This window comes from Haemaphysalis longicornis, unplaced genomic scaffold, assembly GCF_048455015.1.
Source record: "Haemaphysalis longicornis isolate Haplotype H1 unplaced genomic scaffold, Haemaphysalis longicornis Haplotype H1 scaffold_2, whole genome shotgun sequence".
In the NCBI taxonomy this organism is placed as follows: Eukaryota; Metazoa; Arthropoda; class Arachnida; order Ixodida; family Ixodidae; genus Haemaphysalis; species Haemaphysalis longicornis.
The window spans coordinates 8,020,297-8,038,800 of NW_027526295.1; the positions used below are offsets into that span (position 1 = coordinate 8,020,297).

The window sequence follows — 18,504 nt, forward strand, 5'->3', positions numbered from 1 at the left end:
CTCACCAATACATTAACGGGGCCGTATTTTACACATGCAAAGAGCCTATGTCAGGGAATTCTTCCCGGTCCTTTTCAAAAATGAATACTTTGAAGGAAAGTTTGACATCGACCTAAATGCAGCCATACGGCTACAAAGGAAAGCTATACAGCTTTCTCAGAAACTTCGCAGTTGAAGAAAAATTCGTCCTGGTCCAGGATGAATGAAAAATGAATAAAAGGAATGAAAAGGATGAAAAATGAATACTGTTTGTAGAATCGGTGCTGATGCTGTGCGACATTCGTGCTAATTTTTATGTATAATATAAAGTATATTTTTAGAGATGGCTTTTGAAAAAAGCGAGCCACAATTTCTGGACAATTGCGGGCTCAAATGGGGCAGATCAGTTTTCCAAACACTGATAGCTTGTTGGGCGCCGCTTATTTTCTCCGTTACGGAACATGACGGCTAGGGTACGTACTACCAATTACGATGGCGATTCGTATTAAAGTTATACGGATCGCCAACCTTTGGGTTCTTCGTGTTATATGCGTTGTTTTCTCGCTGCGTCCGGAGCATTGGCAGGAACCTAAAAAAAAGAAACACACAAAGCTTCTGTCCGTGCCTTTTTAGCCAATTTGAAAAACCGAATGCCAATACAAAAGCGAGGTTCACTTGGAAACACAGCGCAGTTACCGGGAGCCCTTAGTGGTATTTCGTAACGAAAAATAAAACGAACGTTTTACCACACCTGTAATGGGGTAAATCAATTTGCCGTCTTTATGGTTTTGTGACGCAAGATTGCAATCACATCTCGCTGTTCTAAGCACGTGTTAGATTTTAAAAGGAACGCAAATGGTCAACAGCGCAGCCGTAACAGAAAAATTGTGCTTACTGTAAGGTCCATGAAGCTTGGTTTACAGTACTCTAATCCTGGTTGTCACTTTGCACAAATCTAGCTAAACATATGTTCGCGCGTTTGTAATTTAATTCGTAATAAGCCCAAAATAACCGACGCGGAACCCTTATCAATCAAACCTGCTTTGAAAGTGTCTAAAATTTGACTTAACTAAAACTGTGCGTTTGCATTTATATCTCTGCGCTGGTTAAAATTCCGAAATTTTACGTTGCATTCCGAATGCAAAAAAAAAAATCAATATCGCAAGCTATTAGCAAAAATTTGGGGGCAGTGAAGTGCTGTTACCCTTCCGAGTCATCCCACAAATGAAATTATGCGTCATGTTACTAATGAAAGCGACTGAAACTGCTGTCGGCAACTGAATTCCCTAGATCGGGGTACAACTACTCGTTCACTTCAGCGCATAAAGGCACAGGCCCTGCGAACCCGTCTTGGCCGACCATCCGCCGCAGCGACTATTGCTTTGGCTCGGGATCACCCTGTGTCACCTGTCGTGGCAATGGAAGAGCTCAGCCCGTAACCCACCTGGCCGATCATCGCGAGCGACCCGTCCTCGGGCATCGTTCGCACGGGCAGCAGCTGGCCACATTGCCAGCGTACCATCCAAATATACGCCCCTTCCGCTTTGGTGTATGCCGCATCTCCGGCTGTGCCTAGATATTCCATGAGCAAACAAGAAAAGGCGTCTTCCGACTCCGGGCCTGGAGCAGACAACTTTGATCTACCTTCAAGAGACATGCAATGATCAAACCCATAAAAAGGTAGACGGATGCATCGGTAACAATTTATACTACGAATGTCACTGTCCACCGACATCTAGATGGCCCATCCGACCACTTCCACGGCTACAGGTCTAACGGTCGTCCGTAGCGCTCTTCACATCGTCGAGGATTGGCAATCAGCTGTGATTCAAAGCATGCACTCCAGTCACCCTGGGCCGTGGACCTCACGAATAACTAAGTAGCTTTCCGTAATAGTAAGCATTCGTGATAACAGAAGTAAGAATTGTGTACGACCGCGCTGCCAAAGCGGGTCATCCCAGTGACTGCGCCATTGTCGGCAACGAAGGTTCGGACGCTGTCGCTTGTTTTGCACATCATTTATTTATTTATTTATTTGTTTATTTATTTATTTATTTATTTATTTATTTATTTATACAATACTGCAGGCCACAAATGGGCCCAAGCAGGAGTGGGGTGGGGGGGGGGGGGGTGTTACAGTGCCGTTAGACCAATTATACAATCTTTAGCGAGGTAAAAACAATAAACAGGACAATACAAAATTATTTTGAAAAACACTGTGAATTAATAATACAAAATTTACCAGTCAAACATTTGATCAATAGATTTCAGCACATTTTCGGATGAAAGAATTTCATGCGGGAGGTTATTCCAGTCGGTTATAGTGCCAGGAAAAAAAGAATACTTAAAATTGTTAGTGCGCGCTGTGATAGGCGTGAACTTTGCAGAATGGTAATTCCTGGTGGGACGCGATAATAACGGAGTCAGGAAGGCCAATGTTTCGAGTCTGATATTCCCGTGTGATAATTGGAAAAGAAAGTTTAGCCTATTCATTTTACGTCGAGATTCCAAAGTTGGGATTTTATTTATTTTCATTAGTTTCATCAAAGACTGACGACGACAGTAAACGTTCCATTATCTAGGACTGACGCAGTTGCAGCACCCCTCCCCCCCATACCTGCCCTTGAAACATCACTCTTTAATTATCGAAGAATTCACCGGTGCACGTATTGGTGCCCTTGACCCGCACCTGCAATGTCCCTTTTTAGTAAGCCTCCCCTAGTTTGGCGCAACCCTTCTTTGGATTGCGCCAAACTCTCTGTGTGGGAGTGGCATTGATTACAATGGAAGCAAGTGAGGAATGCGAAGCGTGCTGCACGCCGGAGATGCTACTCCACGTCTTACGCGAATGCCCACGTTATTTGTCTGTTGTAAGCCCTGAAGCTGTTGTCAGCACTGAGCATCCTGGACTCTTGGCGGCCATTTTCGGAGATTTTATTTCACTGGCCTTCTCTGCCCACAAGGCGACTAAGGAACTCGTACGCTCCCTGCGGGCGACAAATTTCAACAGAAGGCAATAGACTGAAAGACCCCAGCGACAATCACGGAACTATGAACGTTCAGTGTCCTAGCGCTGGGCATACCTGTCTACTCGCTGATTCAATTTTTCTGCTTCCTTTCACTGCGTGCTCTTTTTTGCCCCTTTTCCCTTTCCCGCGCGCAGGATTGCAAACTGGGCCTCAGCCAGGTTAACTTTTCTGCCTCCTTCCTTCCTTGCTCCCTTCACCGGATGCGAGCCGGAAGCGGCGGCTATTCTCGCAGTCGACAGCTTCATTTTACAATTACATTCTGGCTCGTTTACACATCCGGAGGTTCCACCACTGTGAATAGTTTCAGGGTCTAGTGGTACAAAATACAGCTGCACCACAATCAACAAAGTCCCGTTTATATTCGGGAAAATGACCCTTTTCACAATGCATATATACGGCCACAGTGGACCCAGTCAGCAGGCGTCCTGAAGTGTTGGATGTACGGCCCTGAAAAGTGTTAACAACAAAGAAGCCAGCTTATGCACCGAGCGGTGCCTCCCGATGGCGCCCGCGCCAGGCACTGAGATGGTGCGCATGTGCAGGGGCAGGGTGTACCTTTGTCCCGTAAACCACGTATCGGTATACATTCACATCGTTCGAACAGATGCGTTCACTTAGTGGTCGAAAAATCGTCGCATGCGTTCTTTCTTCGTTTGCGATTTGCGCCTTGGAAGGTTTGACAATCAATTGGACGACGCACTCTTAGCGCAGGTTTTTCCGCACTTTTGACGCAGTTCTGCGTTGGTAAGCTTTCGCACTTCTAGCCCCTTTCTTTGGGAATGGATGGTAAAGCTTTCTGTGGGAACTGAAAATCGTGTTCCAAACGTAAAACTAAAGTACGGACTGGCAATGAATATGCAAATAGCCATGGGAAACTAGCACCTAGCCTTCTTCGATGCGCAAGCAAAGTTGCACGCCCTCAAGAAAATTGTGAGCAGGCACAATGTGTCGTGTTGTCTATACAGACCACAATGAGCAGTGGACAGGGCTCGTTTGGGAATCTATAAAATTACAAGATTTCCATCTGATACAGCAGAAAACTCAGCACTTAGTTTTCTGGTTTCAAGGTGAACGAACATGACAGCGAATATAAAGATGTCCCTTGCGGGAACGCGACCTTAGCGCGTCCCCTTTCGTTTGGCTTCGCCGCACTGCTTGCTCTTCGCGTGAACTTGCTTGGCGAGACGTCGGCGAGGGGATCCACCTCCTCGCCGAAGGAGTGCCCTGTGGCCGGTGAAAGCGCGCGGGATGCAAGCGGCGGGAGGTTGGAGCTCGGGAAGCGAGGTGACAGGACGCGCCCGGTGACCTCCTTCCTTCGAGGGTCGGCCGAAAAGGAGGGCGACAATGGCTGCCATCGGCGTCCCAGCGAGGCAAACGCGAGCGTGCTGAGGTGCCCCGGAGATGACTGTTGTCGGGTTGAGTCGAACCTCTCTGTTCCCTTAAATTTCCCTGGCGAGGATCCTCACCGTCAACCAGCTAGCCTGCATGCTCTTTGTATGTTTATTATTCAGTAATAAATGTCAATGAGCGAAAACACTGGTCGCTTCCTTTGTTCCGGTGAACTACGGCCCACCGCGGGTGGCGCGGTACAGCGATCAGTCTCGCGGTGGGAGAAAGCTTGCTCGCTGGGTGAAACGAGAATACAAAGGCTGATTTGTGTCTCTCGTCACCGGCTTTAGTATTACATGGGGAAAATAACCAACCTACTTTACCCCTGCGGCACCCCACACCCTCACTACAGTTTCATCATTGACTCGACGGGGAGACGTCAATACTAACCTTCGGCTTAGAATAAGCGGCCGATTGTGAGCAGAGGGCCTTGATGCGTACGGTTTAATTAAAGTATTAATTGGTCGACTGTTTTCAGGAAGACGTGAAGGGAACGGGATTAGAATTCGGGTTGGTTTTACTGGGAACGGAAATATTACGTAGTGATTTTATTCGCTGTTCGCAACAGCCAAGCTCACTTTTATCCGCTAAGCGGAATGTATTGGCGCCGCCTTTTGATTCAATGCTTGGCTGTCCTAGGCAATATGGACTACGTCTGCTTGTCTTCTGGGGGACTACGGCTTTTGCCACAATCATTGCTCCCTTTGGGAACTTTGGGAGCGGACGAACTGTTAGTCCGCAACCGGTTGGTCCGTTCCGATAACCCCAAGGACAAACTGCTGGAAGGGAGTCGCACAAAAAGAGAAAAAAATGCAGCACCAGCAGTGACCAAATCACCGGCCCCCGCTAAGGTACGCAAGGAATTCATTACGCTACCAGTACGCCACGCTGCCAGACGAGCGTTCGAGTAGAAAATGTGTATTTGTACAACGTGCAGTACTGTGCACACCGGGACAGCTTCATTGCAGCTGGGGCCCGAATTTCTTTCCCTGCAAGCGAACGTGACCACGATATGCGCTTTGCTAACGGCAGGGACTATTGCTCAGTTCGATTCTGAGTAGAGCCTCGCAACCGTAGTTCTTTCTCGTAAAGAACAATGAACTCGTCGCCTTGTTGAGACAGGTGGCTGGGTGACCGGACGATTCACTTCTTTCCGTACAAATTAGAGCAAAGTATATGCTTAGTGTTCGCTACATATTTTAAGTGTCATATGTGAAGTCGGGTGTCTGTGGGAGTGTCAAGATAGGTTAACAGACCATATTTTCCAGCATAGGCGAAACAGAATTCGGTGTTGCTTATCATGAATCCTTAAAGTTCGCGTTGCTGGACGATCGGGACTGGAAAATTCTGCCGCGTTTTACAGCAGTAGCAGCATTGTGATACTTTGGTGCACAAGGCAGTTATGTACCGAGTGTAAAAGATAACTTACCGAGTGTAAAAGATAAAAGATAACTAATGCGTTTATCTCGTCGGTTAAACGTTCATTATGCTTACGGATCAACGTTTGCTACTGTCACTAATATTTGTGTTACTGCTGACGCACTTGAAATCTTTCATTGGTCGTTATTACCTCGCGCGAATCGTAGGCATGTAACACAGAGTATTCACATAACCTTATGGAGAAGCGTTTGTCCATCGCGCTTCGCCGCTCCATGCCATTACCCACCGCTCGGTTAATCCTAGGCGCTTTTCTTATAATTGACATCAATATTTTCTTCCGCGGCACTAAAGGACCCACTGACGGCAATGACTTGTATTTTGGAAATCTAAAACTTGACGACATCATTACAGGAGATTAACAACGCAGCAAAGAGACTAATTGTGGCGTTTCGGCTTCCCGTTACTCGTCATAGGTCGGCGGGGACGAACGTAAAGTCCGCATTTGTGCACACGGCACATGTACACTCTGCCACAGTCACTCCACTAGAAGATGAACGGTTTCCCCCGAAGACTAACCGCCATATTTGCCTAAGAGTGATATATATGCATACTGTGGAAATACACAGGAGCAACCCCCCAGCCGACGTCCTTTACGACGCAGTGACATGGCATACGCGCTGAGCACCAAAGCGGACATCGCAGCTGTCCATGCCCCGTTTGTTCAAACATTCTGTAGCGGAGGCGAAAAGTCTGCATTTCAAAGGTGACGGAGCTATTCCTAATACCTACAGATGTGGTCCCTGCGGCTGTGCGAAAAACCTTGATAATAGTTTGCATAAGCCCCGTAAGTGTGTAGTGTTTACTCATGAATGTGGTTCCAACCGGTCGTTTATATAGTGAGCCCTGAGGTCACCGAGGTCGTCTCACATGAAAGATACCGGTCTGACAGCCTTGAAATTTGCATTTCTCCGCTTGGAGAAGGTCTAGGAGCTAAGGAGCAGTTGAAATCGGACGCGAGTCACTCGGAAGATTTACGACCAAGTTTTTTGTCGGCAAATGTTTGCGCAAGACAGCCGAAGTTCAAGAAAGGTTGGGCAGTTTGCGTGCGCTAATATGATACGACACGAGGAGGAACGAATGAACGCGCATCCCGGGAAGCATCGCAAGCAAACACTTAGGAGCGCGTTAAAACTTACGGCAACTGCGCCGCGATTTCGCACACGCCCCGACATTTTCGGAGAAGGTCAGTGCAAGGCCGGGCTCTTCTGACGAGCGCGTCGACGCAACAGCGTGGCAATGCGCGCAGCCGTACGTCCGCCTTCCTGGCGCGCCATTAAAGGAGCGCCTCTAACCAATGTATGCGCTCCGGTGAGAAGGTGCGTGTTTTGCCCTTCAGAATAAGGAAGTCTTAGTTCGAGCCGGACGCCGGTGCTCCTTGGGAAATGTTTTGCACCCCGAAAGCACGATTGCTGATTAGAGCTAAGGAGGTCTTACCCAAATTTGATTACTTACAATTGGAGTGCGGCCAATAATTGGCGGTATAGTTGAGCTATGGTACCATATAATTTCTAACAAATAAAAAATAACGCCTCATTGAAAAGAAAAATTATTGGTAGCTCAGTAATGTTGTTCTTCCGAACCAACGGAACCATCAACATACCTCCAAATTCTTACATTAAGCTGGTAAGACCGAAACAAAAATATATTTCCCACGTAGTGTGGTGCTCTCACCAGCGCTGCATGTTAGCTATTTCGGAAACACTAACCAACCACAGAAATAGAGTTATACGCCGGACACGAGCTACGAAAGAGGTAAAATACTCTTTTCTTGCGTAACCCTTCGTGCTTCCGGCATTTGTCTCGAATATTTGAAGGCTGTAGGGGAAACATTTACGCCATTTAGCCAGGCCAGAGTGTTTCCTATCGCAGCCCACCAACCACCATCCTCCCCACGGCCAGCGGTGCGCGTCGCGCCGCTGCACAGGTGCTTTAGCTGCAAGTAGCCCTCTCTTTAAAAGCCCTTCCACTCTGTGAAGAAGGATGACCTGAGAAGCTGGGCGCAGTCCACGGAGTGCATGAAACAAAACACGCGTTTGTAATTTGCTATTGAGCACAGATACTTCCAAGCCAGTTATCTGATTGCAATTTGAAAGGACCCGCTTTATTCTAATGGACAAACGTGGAGTGGTCTGCTTCCCTGCCGTATCTTAGGCATCTTAAGTTTGTGTAACACACGAACCCAATCAGCTCGGCCACTGAGGACACCGTACAGGTCGCATTGGACCGTTCGACGTCCCTGTTTGAACCTCCCGCCAGCACAACGGACACGCAACCAGTAACGGCACGAGACCTATAGCTGCGTGTGAGCGCCCCCTTCGTCCTCTTTCCATTCCCAACCCATGCACTCCCGACTTGACTACTCCGGACTTGTAAGTCGGCTTGTGTATGAGTCGGCGCTTGATGTGAACCTCCACGGCGCCGTCGTCCGAGATGTGGCGAGGGAGGGTCTGCAGGGTTCCTTGCACATCGATAGGAACGTTCGCTATCTGGCCTCGGATGGCGTGGTGACCACGGCCGTGAGAGAGGCGCATTATGCACGTAAACGGCAAACGGGATGCGATCAGGAAAATCAGGCTCTCCTCGATCGCGTTTAGGCGAGGGAGACAAGACGGTCCCGGTGGGGATACGTAGCCAAAGGTGGTTGCGTACTTGGGCATGCCACTCTTTAGTACGAACTTGCACGTTCCTCACACCTTGACATTGGAAGCCCTTCGCGGGAAGTTTGCGGGCAGTACCCGAAGCGCGGCCTCCTTCCGCCCGAACATTTACCGTTTCCGCTTTTGATTACGTCGTTATCGAACCAGAGGGTATCACACACTCCGAAACTACCGCGGAAATGGCGATCGACGGAATCGCGATTCAAATATAGTAAATCGCGCTGCATGTTCTTAGGTAGCGGGTTTGTGTTCTTTTTTTTTGCATCCATTCGGGCTACTGTGCGAGCCGATGCTTCTTGAATCGCCGCTACTAATCATCTGAGCGAACGACACGCGTCCGTCCCAATGCGAGCTAAAAGTGCAGTTGCTGATATCGGTGCTGGCGCAATTATCAACCGATTGGCAAACTTGCGAAATACGAATCGGTGGTGGAGAGGGAAGAGCATCAGAGAGGCGCCAAGTAATTTGCTTCACCGGAATGAAAACAGGGGGCGTTAGACATATAATGCTTCACAGTAAAAACGAACACGACTATATTCTATGCGCGCATGCGCACAAGGCAGCCAGTTTTAGATGCAAAGCATCTTTTGCTCTCGGTTCTGCCGTCCGTCGTCCGTCCGTCGTCCGTCCGTCGTCCCTCGTCCATCCGCACCTCTCCCCCTCTCCCCACCAGCTGTACGATAGCGGGCGCGCTTCTCCCCCTCTCCCTCTCTCCATGCCAGCTGTGCGATAGCGCGCGCGCTACTCATCACCGCAGCTGCGCGATAAACGCGCATGCGCGTCTCCTCTCTCATCTCCTCCTCTCCACTCCATCTGCTCTATATAATAAACCCAGTCCGCGCGCCGCTCCCTCAGTTGCTGCTTCGGTTGAGTCACGATGCGCCGTACGGAGGTCCGTCATTTTCCGTTATTTGGATACCCAATCTCGTGAACGTTTCGGAACCTCCAAGATTCTTCGCATCAACTTAGGGTTCCCTCGCGGGAAGGTGGTGTCATTTTTTTTGCTATGTCTAACCAATGCACCATCCTGTTCAAAAATTCCAACTAACTTCCGCACAACGTAACAGATGCCTCGCTCACACAATTTCCATGGTTATTACGAATAAAAAAGGCTTCTACCAACTCGCGGGCAACTGGTTCACAGTTGCCCGCGAGTTCACAGTTGCCCGGCTTCTGCTCAGCACTTTTGTTTCATTCAACAGCGGCTGACATGGCCTGTCCTAACAGGCGAAACAATTGTGGGAAAGATACGACCCTGTTTTGTTTTTCATTGATAGCTGGTGTTCCCTCACATGGTAATTCATACAACGGCAAGTCCGACCCCCATATACCTGCCCGCACGAGAGCGGTACAGAATATAGAGTCCCCAAAACGCAATGAACAAGCTGTATAGCATGCTTCTTTAAGCATGCTGTGGCCTTGTTTGATCTTTTGAGGACCTTGGGGCACATTCAAGTTAGCCAGCTTGCGAGGGGCAGAAAACACTACCGACACTCACGTGCCCCTTGGCTACATTTTACATGTTCCGCGCCACTCCCCGCCACTGTGGCGGTATGGTAAAACCACTGGGTATTTGCGCTTGGGGGCGTCACCTTCACGGGTTCCGCAGCACTTGATTCTTTGCAACAAATACTCAGCCACCGCTATCAAGACAACCAAAGGGAAGCCAGCGGTCAGCAACCTAGACACCTGGGCGATGAAACTTTTATGAACCTTGTGGTGGCAGGGCTTCATAAGCGCTCCTTGAAGACAGGCCATGAAAACCGCTCTTTTCACACTCTTTGAGTGTGAAAAGAGCCGCTTGAGCTCACCGTCTTTGAAGGGCTCACCGTTTTTGAAGAGCTCACCGTCTTTGAAGGACTCGAAAAATTACAGACCGATCAGCTTACTGTCAGTTGTCTAAAAGATACTTACCAAGGTAATTGCTAACAGAATTTCTGGAACCTTACATTTCAGTCAACCTAAAGGACAAGCAGGGTTCCGTAAAGGTTATTCAACAATGTACCATATTCACACGATCAATCAGGTGATAGAGAAGTGCGTTGAGTATACTGAACCCATACATATATACATATATATATATATATATATATATATATAAATATATATATATATATATATATATATATATATATATATAGCCTTCATAGATTGTGAGAAAGCATTTGACTCGGTCGAAACCTCAGCAGTCATTCAGGCATTACGAAACCAGGGGGTAGATGAGCATTATGTAAGAATACTAGAGGATATCTACGGTGGGTCCACAGCTACCACCATCCTCCAGAAGGAGAGCAGTAAAACACTTAAAAGGAAGGCCGTGAGACAAGGAGACACAATATCTCCAATGTTATTCACAGCACGTTTACAAGAAGTATTCAGAACGTTGGATTGGGAACAGGTGGGAGTAAGGGTTTATGGAGAATACCTCAGTAACCTCAGATTTGCTGATGACGTTGCCTTGATAAGTAACTCGGGGGACGAATTGCAAAGCATGCTTTCCGCGCTGGGCGAACAGAGTAGATCCGTGGGCCTGAAAATTATTATGCAGAAAACCAAAGTTTTTATCAACAACCTCGGGACAGCCCAGCGCTTTGAGATAGCTGGCGAGGCAGTGGAAGTGGTAAGTCAATGTATCTACTTAGGCGAAATTGTGACCCCGGATCCCAACCGTGAGGCAGAGGTAATCCCAAGGATAAGAATGGGGTGGAGTGCATTCGGCAGGAATTCTCAGATAATGAATGGCAGCCTACCATTGTGCCTGAAGAAGAAAGTATGACAGCAGCATCTTACCGGTACTCACCTACGGGGCAGAAACTTGGAGGCTCACTAAGAGGGTTCAACTTCAATTGAGAACGACTCAGCGCGCACTGGAACGGAAGATGATAGGTGTAACATTAAGGCACAAGAAGTGAGCGGAGTGGGTCAGGGGACAAACGCGTGTTAAGGACATATTAGTAGAAATGAAGAAGAAATGGATGTGGGCAGGGCATGTAGTGCGAAGGCAAGATAACCGTTGGTCATTAAGGGTAACAGAGTGGATCCCTAGAGAAGGCAAGCGTTGCAGGGGGCGGCAGAAAGTTAGATGGGCAGGTGAGATCAAGAAGTTTGCGAGGATAAATTTGTCGCAGTTAACATGGGACCGTGGTAATTGGAGATTAATGGGAGAGGCCTTTGCTCTGCAGTAGGCGTAGATAGGCTGGTGATGGTGGATAGTGATGGGGATGAGTGGGCGGACTCATAAGGTAGGCAGCAAAACTTTCGTACCTTTAGCATGTTCCAAGCGAAACTACCCAGCCCAAAAATCGACCACCAGTAATTTCATTGAAAAATTTCGCGCTAGTTGCCGATTAAGTGTAGGAGGTCTGCACAGAGTATTTTCGTTGAAAAAATTTTTCCGTCGTCTGAGGGCTCCTTGAAATTTCTGCAAATGTGCAAAATCTGATTTCAGATAATAAATTTTAAATAAAGAGTGAAACTATGTAGAACGACAAATATTATTTTAGAACACTCCGCTGGCATTGTTCTTTGATGTGAGACGGTGACTGAAGCCGTGTAAGAATTTTTGGTGTGGCATGAGCGAAGTATAAACGCAAGAAATGGCGCGTTTTCAGGGCTATTTCGCAAAGGGACCACGAAAGCTTCGAGTCACAATGGTCCTTGAGCGTCTACTAAAGCTAATTTAGGTTGAATAAACAGCGTATTTTGTAGGCAAAGCGCTCACAAAAATTCAGAAAGATGCGTTTTTGCCAAACTTGAGACCTAAAAAGCACCAACGCCCTCGAGGTAGAATTACATGACATTGCTCATTACAGTCAAACCCGAATATAACGAACCCGGATAGAGCGAATTATGCTATATATCGAACAAAAATAAATCAGTTACAAAAATACACGCGAAACACATTCCTTATAACGAACTTCCCATCTGATATATCGAACTCAGCGTGCCTAAAATGGCCGCCAAAATGCATGGTCTCGGAGCGGCGATTAAGATTTTGAACGGTCGCGACTTCTGAGCAAAAGCCGCGACTGAGACATTGTGCCTCGTATGGAGTGACATGACGGCCGACACTTTCCGCAACTGTTACCGACGCGCGGAACTTATGACGGAACCCGCCCAGTCAGTGAGCCTGAACCAAGGCGGCAGCTCGCCAACTATCCCGATGCTGTGACGAAAGGAGTGTCCTTCCAAGATTTCCTGAGTGTCGACGACGACGTTGCCGTCACTGTAAGCCCCTCGGATGCGGGCACCGTCAGCAGCACCGTCGTAATGCTGATGAAAAGCATCGAGGAGGCAGAGGATGTCGCGAGTGAAAGTCATCCGACACTTAATGAAGTCCTTTCGGCAGTCGATGTCCTCCGCCAATGTTTCTTCGATATTGAAGGACACGGAGTCCAACTGGCGCAAACAATGTCTCGTGTAAATAATGCTGTGCTAGTTGACGCTGCTAATACGAAAGGGAAAACAAAAATCACCGTTTTTTTTTGGAAGTAGGCAATTAAGGCATTAAGGTGAAAAGTAGCTTTATTATTTGCAATAAATTGATTGTTTTGTTTATGGTAATGACCTACTTTATTTTGTTCATTTCTGCATGCGGGGATGGAAAGGAGATTCCCGCGTATTGCGAACTCGTAACATTAAAATCGTTATAGGCGGGTTCGGCTATATTGAACTATTGGATATATCGAACTAATCGTGGCGCATAGTGCAGTTCGCTATAACCGGGTTTGACTGTATACGCATCAGCACTTTGGCTTTTAAATTAAAAAATTTCTTTCGAGTATATTTTGTTTGAGGACAGAAAAAAAATTTTAAAGTTCAGAATGAGACGCACTTCTGTCCACCATAGAACTGTGTCCCCAGCTCGGAACGCGTACGTGCCGTCGGCCTTTTTTGTGGCATTCATGTGCAAACCTGCAGGCTCTCTGCTAAACGAACATGGTTTGTGTCGCTTGACATTACAAAAAAAAAAACTGTAAACGGCATACTCCAGTCCACCACTTCCAGTCCGCACTCACTTAAAGGAACAGAGCGAATGTTTTGTAGTAGCAGTTACCAGCGAGATTAACCTGCCTCTGTCTGATGCGGAGAAAGAAGGACCACGGAGTCATTTTTCCCTGCTCACCGCAATTCACCTGGCCCAGAGAAGTTAACCGCAGGATATCTTTCACTGCAAACATGAAATTTCTTGGCACTTGTTTATTTTTCCTTCCGTTTTTTTACCCACAGATGTTTTTTTATCCACCAGTTGAATAGTCAGCATCAAAGAAAGCTGCCTAGTTGTTCATTTTTTGTTTTTTTTACCTGAATGTTTGAGGAGCTTGAGTAGGAGGCAATGGCAACAGGAAGTGTGGAAAGTGTAGCTGGTCTGAAGTGATGTAATTGTCGTGCTCCTTTGACTAAGATTGCCATTACGAATTGTGAACCAAGTTATGCCCTTGTTTTTTGTATTTTTGAGCTTGTAACCCAGATTACTGTTATTACTCTGGCGTCTTCTGCCTAGGTACACAGGTCCTTCCGGGTTTGAATGTAATCTTGAAAAGGTGTCTGGAGACTTGCGCTTGCTGCCAGACTTTTAAGTGTGTCGCAGACGCCGTCACATGCACTTTTGCCGCGTGACGTGGCTAAGAAATTCCATTCTGCCGACAGTTTATGGTCCTCCTCGTGGTGGCAGTGATTCACGAAGTTCTTTTTTTTATTGAGAAGCTCCGCCAGAATAATAATGAATTGTTTTTATTTTAGGCAGATCTTGTTACTGTGTTTAAGCACTGCGGTCTGAAATATATGAGCAGCAACTGTACAAAGCGAGTGTGCGAAAGCCTAAATATAAAAAGTGGTTGACTGAAGTATAGCCGGTTAAGGTGTATTTTTTGTAATTTCAAGCGACACAAACCACGTTCGTTTAGCAGAGAGCCAGGTTTGCACATGCGTGCCACAGAAAAGGCCCGCGGCACGTATGCGTTCGGAGTTGGGGACACAGTTTCATGGTGGACACGAGTGCGTCTCATCGTGAACCTAAAGATTTTTTTCTCGCCTCAAACAAAATTTACTGGAAAGAAATTTTCTAAATTAAAAGATAAAGTGCTGATTCGTATAATGAGCCATCTATGTAGTTTTACCTCGAGGGCCTCAGTGCTTTTTTTAGGTCTGAAGTTTGTGGGGGGCGCCTTGGCGCAATGCCTTCTGGGCTGGAGGGCATTGCTCGGGACCCCTCGCCCTCGCCCTCCTCGCCTGCCGTGCGGTACCGGGCCCCAAGACTTGGAGACGTCGGCGCCCGAGGGATGGCGCTGGCGGACACGGGGCCGTGGGCAGAGAGGTGAAGGACCGTGAAAGCATTTTCAGAGGTCACAACATACCTGCGCCTAGGTAGGCAGGCGTTCCCAGTGTCCGCCAAGGGCCTGGATACAACTGAGGAGCGCCATTTTCGCAGGCTGCAGGCGGGCTCATTCCCAACCCTGAAGGTCTCAAGCACATCAGCTCGTTCTTCTCGGTATCCTTTAACTTCTGCGTGCAGTGGCCAGATAGATACCATAAGGTACGGGCCAGCTAATATAATCCAGGAATACAAGCCAAAGTGAAGCCAACGAGGTAGGGCTGGGAGACGGCTGGGAGGCGGCCCTGATCGGACCGGGAGTCTCAGCGGGCTCTGGTCCAGCGGGCACGGGCGGCGGCCTCAACTAATAGGACCCCGAACTGAGGAAGACCACCCACGCTAGAGAGGCTTAACATCCTCTCCCTCTATTTAACCGTGTCTTGTACATTATTAAAGTTTTCCTCCGCCTCCCCCGTTATAGCGCGCTCGCTTATATTTCATCTAAAAACAATCTTATTCGACACACACACACGCGCGCGCACGCACGCACACACACACGCACGCACACACACGCACCCACACACGCACGCACGCACGAAGACACACACGCACAAACACACACGCGCGCACAAGCACACACACACCACGCACGCACGAACACAGACACGCTCGTACTCACACACGCACACACACACACAAATCACGTATTCGGTAAACGTAAAGTAACCCTACAATTGTTCAGACCTGGAGGAATATTTGCTGTATACATTCCCAACAACCGTGTCTGCCTCATATTCAGAGGTGCGCTTTAGTAAAACTTCACTCAAAAAAGCAAGAGTAATTTTGTTCACTTTATGGACCTTCAGTCCGAATACGGCAGGTTTGTTCTTCACGCCTGAAGGGGTTGAGAAACAATGAAGAGCTGCTTGGTCGTATTTATCGGTTTCGATTTTTGTTGCGGACGTTCTCGTATATATACTATGTATTGCGTTTGTCAGCGAGTATTGCAAGCCTCCAACACCATAATCAGGTCATAACCGCCCGAGTTGGGTCAGTTGGTTATGATAACGATACGATATAAATTCGGGGCACTAAGGCCGCCTTCGAGTACTCTGCACAAGGTTGTCGGCGCCATTTCGCTCTGGCGAAGCACAAACATCCGCACCGTATTTGCATGTAAATAAACAACGCATGCTGCTTATACAGTGTGTTGCGACGGTAATTGGAACACTTTAAATTTTTTTTCCTGAGCGAACCGCCGCTCTGTTCGCGCTCAAACTTCACACGAAGGTCGCATTTTGTGGTCTATTTTGTTTGACACCGAGGACATCGACGGTACTTACCTGTTTATCCTGAAAATAAATAAAAACAATTTTCGCCTATGGGAAAATGGCGCCGATTTGGACGTGCGAGCCCGAAAACCGGGTTTTCTGATCATCTGCTAGCTCATTTCTAGGTGCATTTTCTGATCGTCTGCTGCACCATTTGGCTCCGTACGTGAATCCCTAACGTGCGTTTCACTCTGCTAGTGGTTCTGTCGTTCCAACATCAACTTGCGCTGGCTCACACGTCCAAATCAGCCGCCGTTATCCCATAGGCGAAAATCGTTTTTATTTATTTCCAGAATACACAGGTAAGTACCATCGTTGTTCCCGGTATCCAACAAAATAGACCACAAATTGCGACCTTCGTGGCAAGTTTGAGCTCGAACAGAGCGGCGGTGCGCTCAGGAAAAATTTTTAAAGTGTTTCAATTATCGTCGCAACACCCTGTATGTACCTCCTTGCACGCAGCCACAAGGAAAGCCAGTTGGTGAAAAAGGGAATGTGTGCCATACAGCCTGAAGAAAATATCCACACGAACTTTGTGAGCCTCACAAACATCCCCAAGCCTCCAATAAAGGCGTTTGTGACAGCGCAGAAAAACTAAGCCGTTGGGCACAGAAAACCATGCACCTGATACAAGTGAACAACAACGAAAGCAATAGAAGCAGCAGTTTTACGTGCGATGCTCGTGTTGTGCCAGCTGCTGTTTGTGGTGCGCAGGATTAGAAGCCGTTGAGTCTTCATAAGAGCATCTCAAAAATACTTGAGTAAAGTTTGCGAATTTTGAATACTTATCGAGGAGCTCTGAGCACGGAATCTCGCAAATAAGCTAGAAAGGACGAGTTACATACGATTGTCTCATCGATGCTTCAAATAAAATCGTTATCTCTCTCCTCATGTGTTGCAAGTTTGTGTGGGAAGCAGCTTGAAATTATTAGAGGTTTCAGAAGTTGGGAAAATTGCTGAATTGCTGGAAATGCGCTTTTTAATCCATTAAAGCATCAAAACGAGCGATGTCTAACAGAGGCACTGCGGTGTGCACCAGGCGACAGTGCCGCGACCAAAGCCGACGTCAGGAGCCAGGGGGCGCCACTCAAACATCTCATCGGCAATACCTGGTTCAGCAGAGCGTGTTCATTGCCAGCGCCTTATTCATACACCATGGCTCCGACATTTATGAACACATATGAAACGAGCTTGAAATAGTTTGCTCAGACACAAAACCGGCTCTATTAAGTGTGACTATTTCAAGCGGCACGTTGAGGCTAGCCTTAAACACGAGCACAGTTGGCTTGCAGACAGCCGAATAAAAGTGCGTGAAATTTTCGTGATAATCCAGAACCCCAAAAACATTGAGTGTTTCCGTCTTGGGGCCGCCGCGTTGCGTCGGCTGGTCAAAGGTCAAATGGCACGGTGGCAGGTAGGTGATGACGCCTTAGCTACACATTTTTATCTCGCCAAGTAAACAAATTCAGCCAGGACTGACAACAATGTCAAATATTGTTATGGACCTGTTTTATCAAACAAGACGATGATGAATAGAATTATTATCTTCTGCAGGTACTACCGCCCACCGTGCGCGAAAATGCGGTGTGCTGCAGTGGTGGTGGTTCAATGTCTTAGATGATGTGTTTCTGGTTGAGATGAAATATATGTTTACCGTAATTTGTCGCGCATTCAAAGTAACCTACGAGGATTAGATTTTAATCCGAAGTCCCCATTACGGTGAGCTTCATAGCCCCACACTAAAATTGTGTTTCTCTGACGGGAGAACAATTGACTTACCTTCGCCGAAAATCAGTCGTATTTCTTATTGACGTTCGTTCGGCTTAGTCCGCTCGTCACTGTCACTCAACGAAGAGGCAAATGCCGACTCTGTCCTGCGATACGTTTTTCCCCATACCGCTGCCAGCGCACTCCTTTTATACTGGCTACAAGCTCTCCCTCCTCTCCAGTGCAGTTCGCTCGCAGAATGACGTAACTTCACTCCGCTGCCGGTGCAGCCTGATGGATGTTCCTTCGTGATAGCCGCGCTTTCTCAAGTCTTCGCCGGCGTTCCGTCTGCGGAGCATAAACGCGCTATTTGAACGCGTGCACGCGCCGTCGCGCCTCAGCAGTCCCTTTCCTCCGCCATAATAGGCGGGTCATCTTCGCGAGGCGACCTTTGCGCACTTTCTCGTAATGACGACACGCATCGTGTGCGTCACAGCACGTGCGAGTACAGCGGCTCGAGCGGGGCTTCCCTCGTCGATGCGGCTCCCTGGGCCACACTAAATAGCCGGGTTTTAACGAACTCCGTCTGTCAGCCTATACACGGCGCACGCGGATTGGGTTATCGGCGGCGAACACTTTGCTAATCGATTCGATTTGAG

General features: G+C 47.8%; 1 protein-coding gene across 1 annotated transcript in view; it reads right to left on the reverse strand.

Annotated features, from left to right (window-relative positions):
* LOC144168726 (uncharacterized) overlaps positions 1–18,162 on the reverse strand; it is a 33,129-nt gene extending 14,967 nt beyond the window's left edge. The window contains exon 1 of the mRNA XM_077697671.1: positions 17,918–18,162. The gene's annotated coding sequence lies outside the window, so the exon portion shown is untranslated. The remainder of the gene's footprint in view (positions 1–17,917) is intronic.
* Positions 18,163–18,504: the final 342 nt, after the last annotated feature.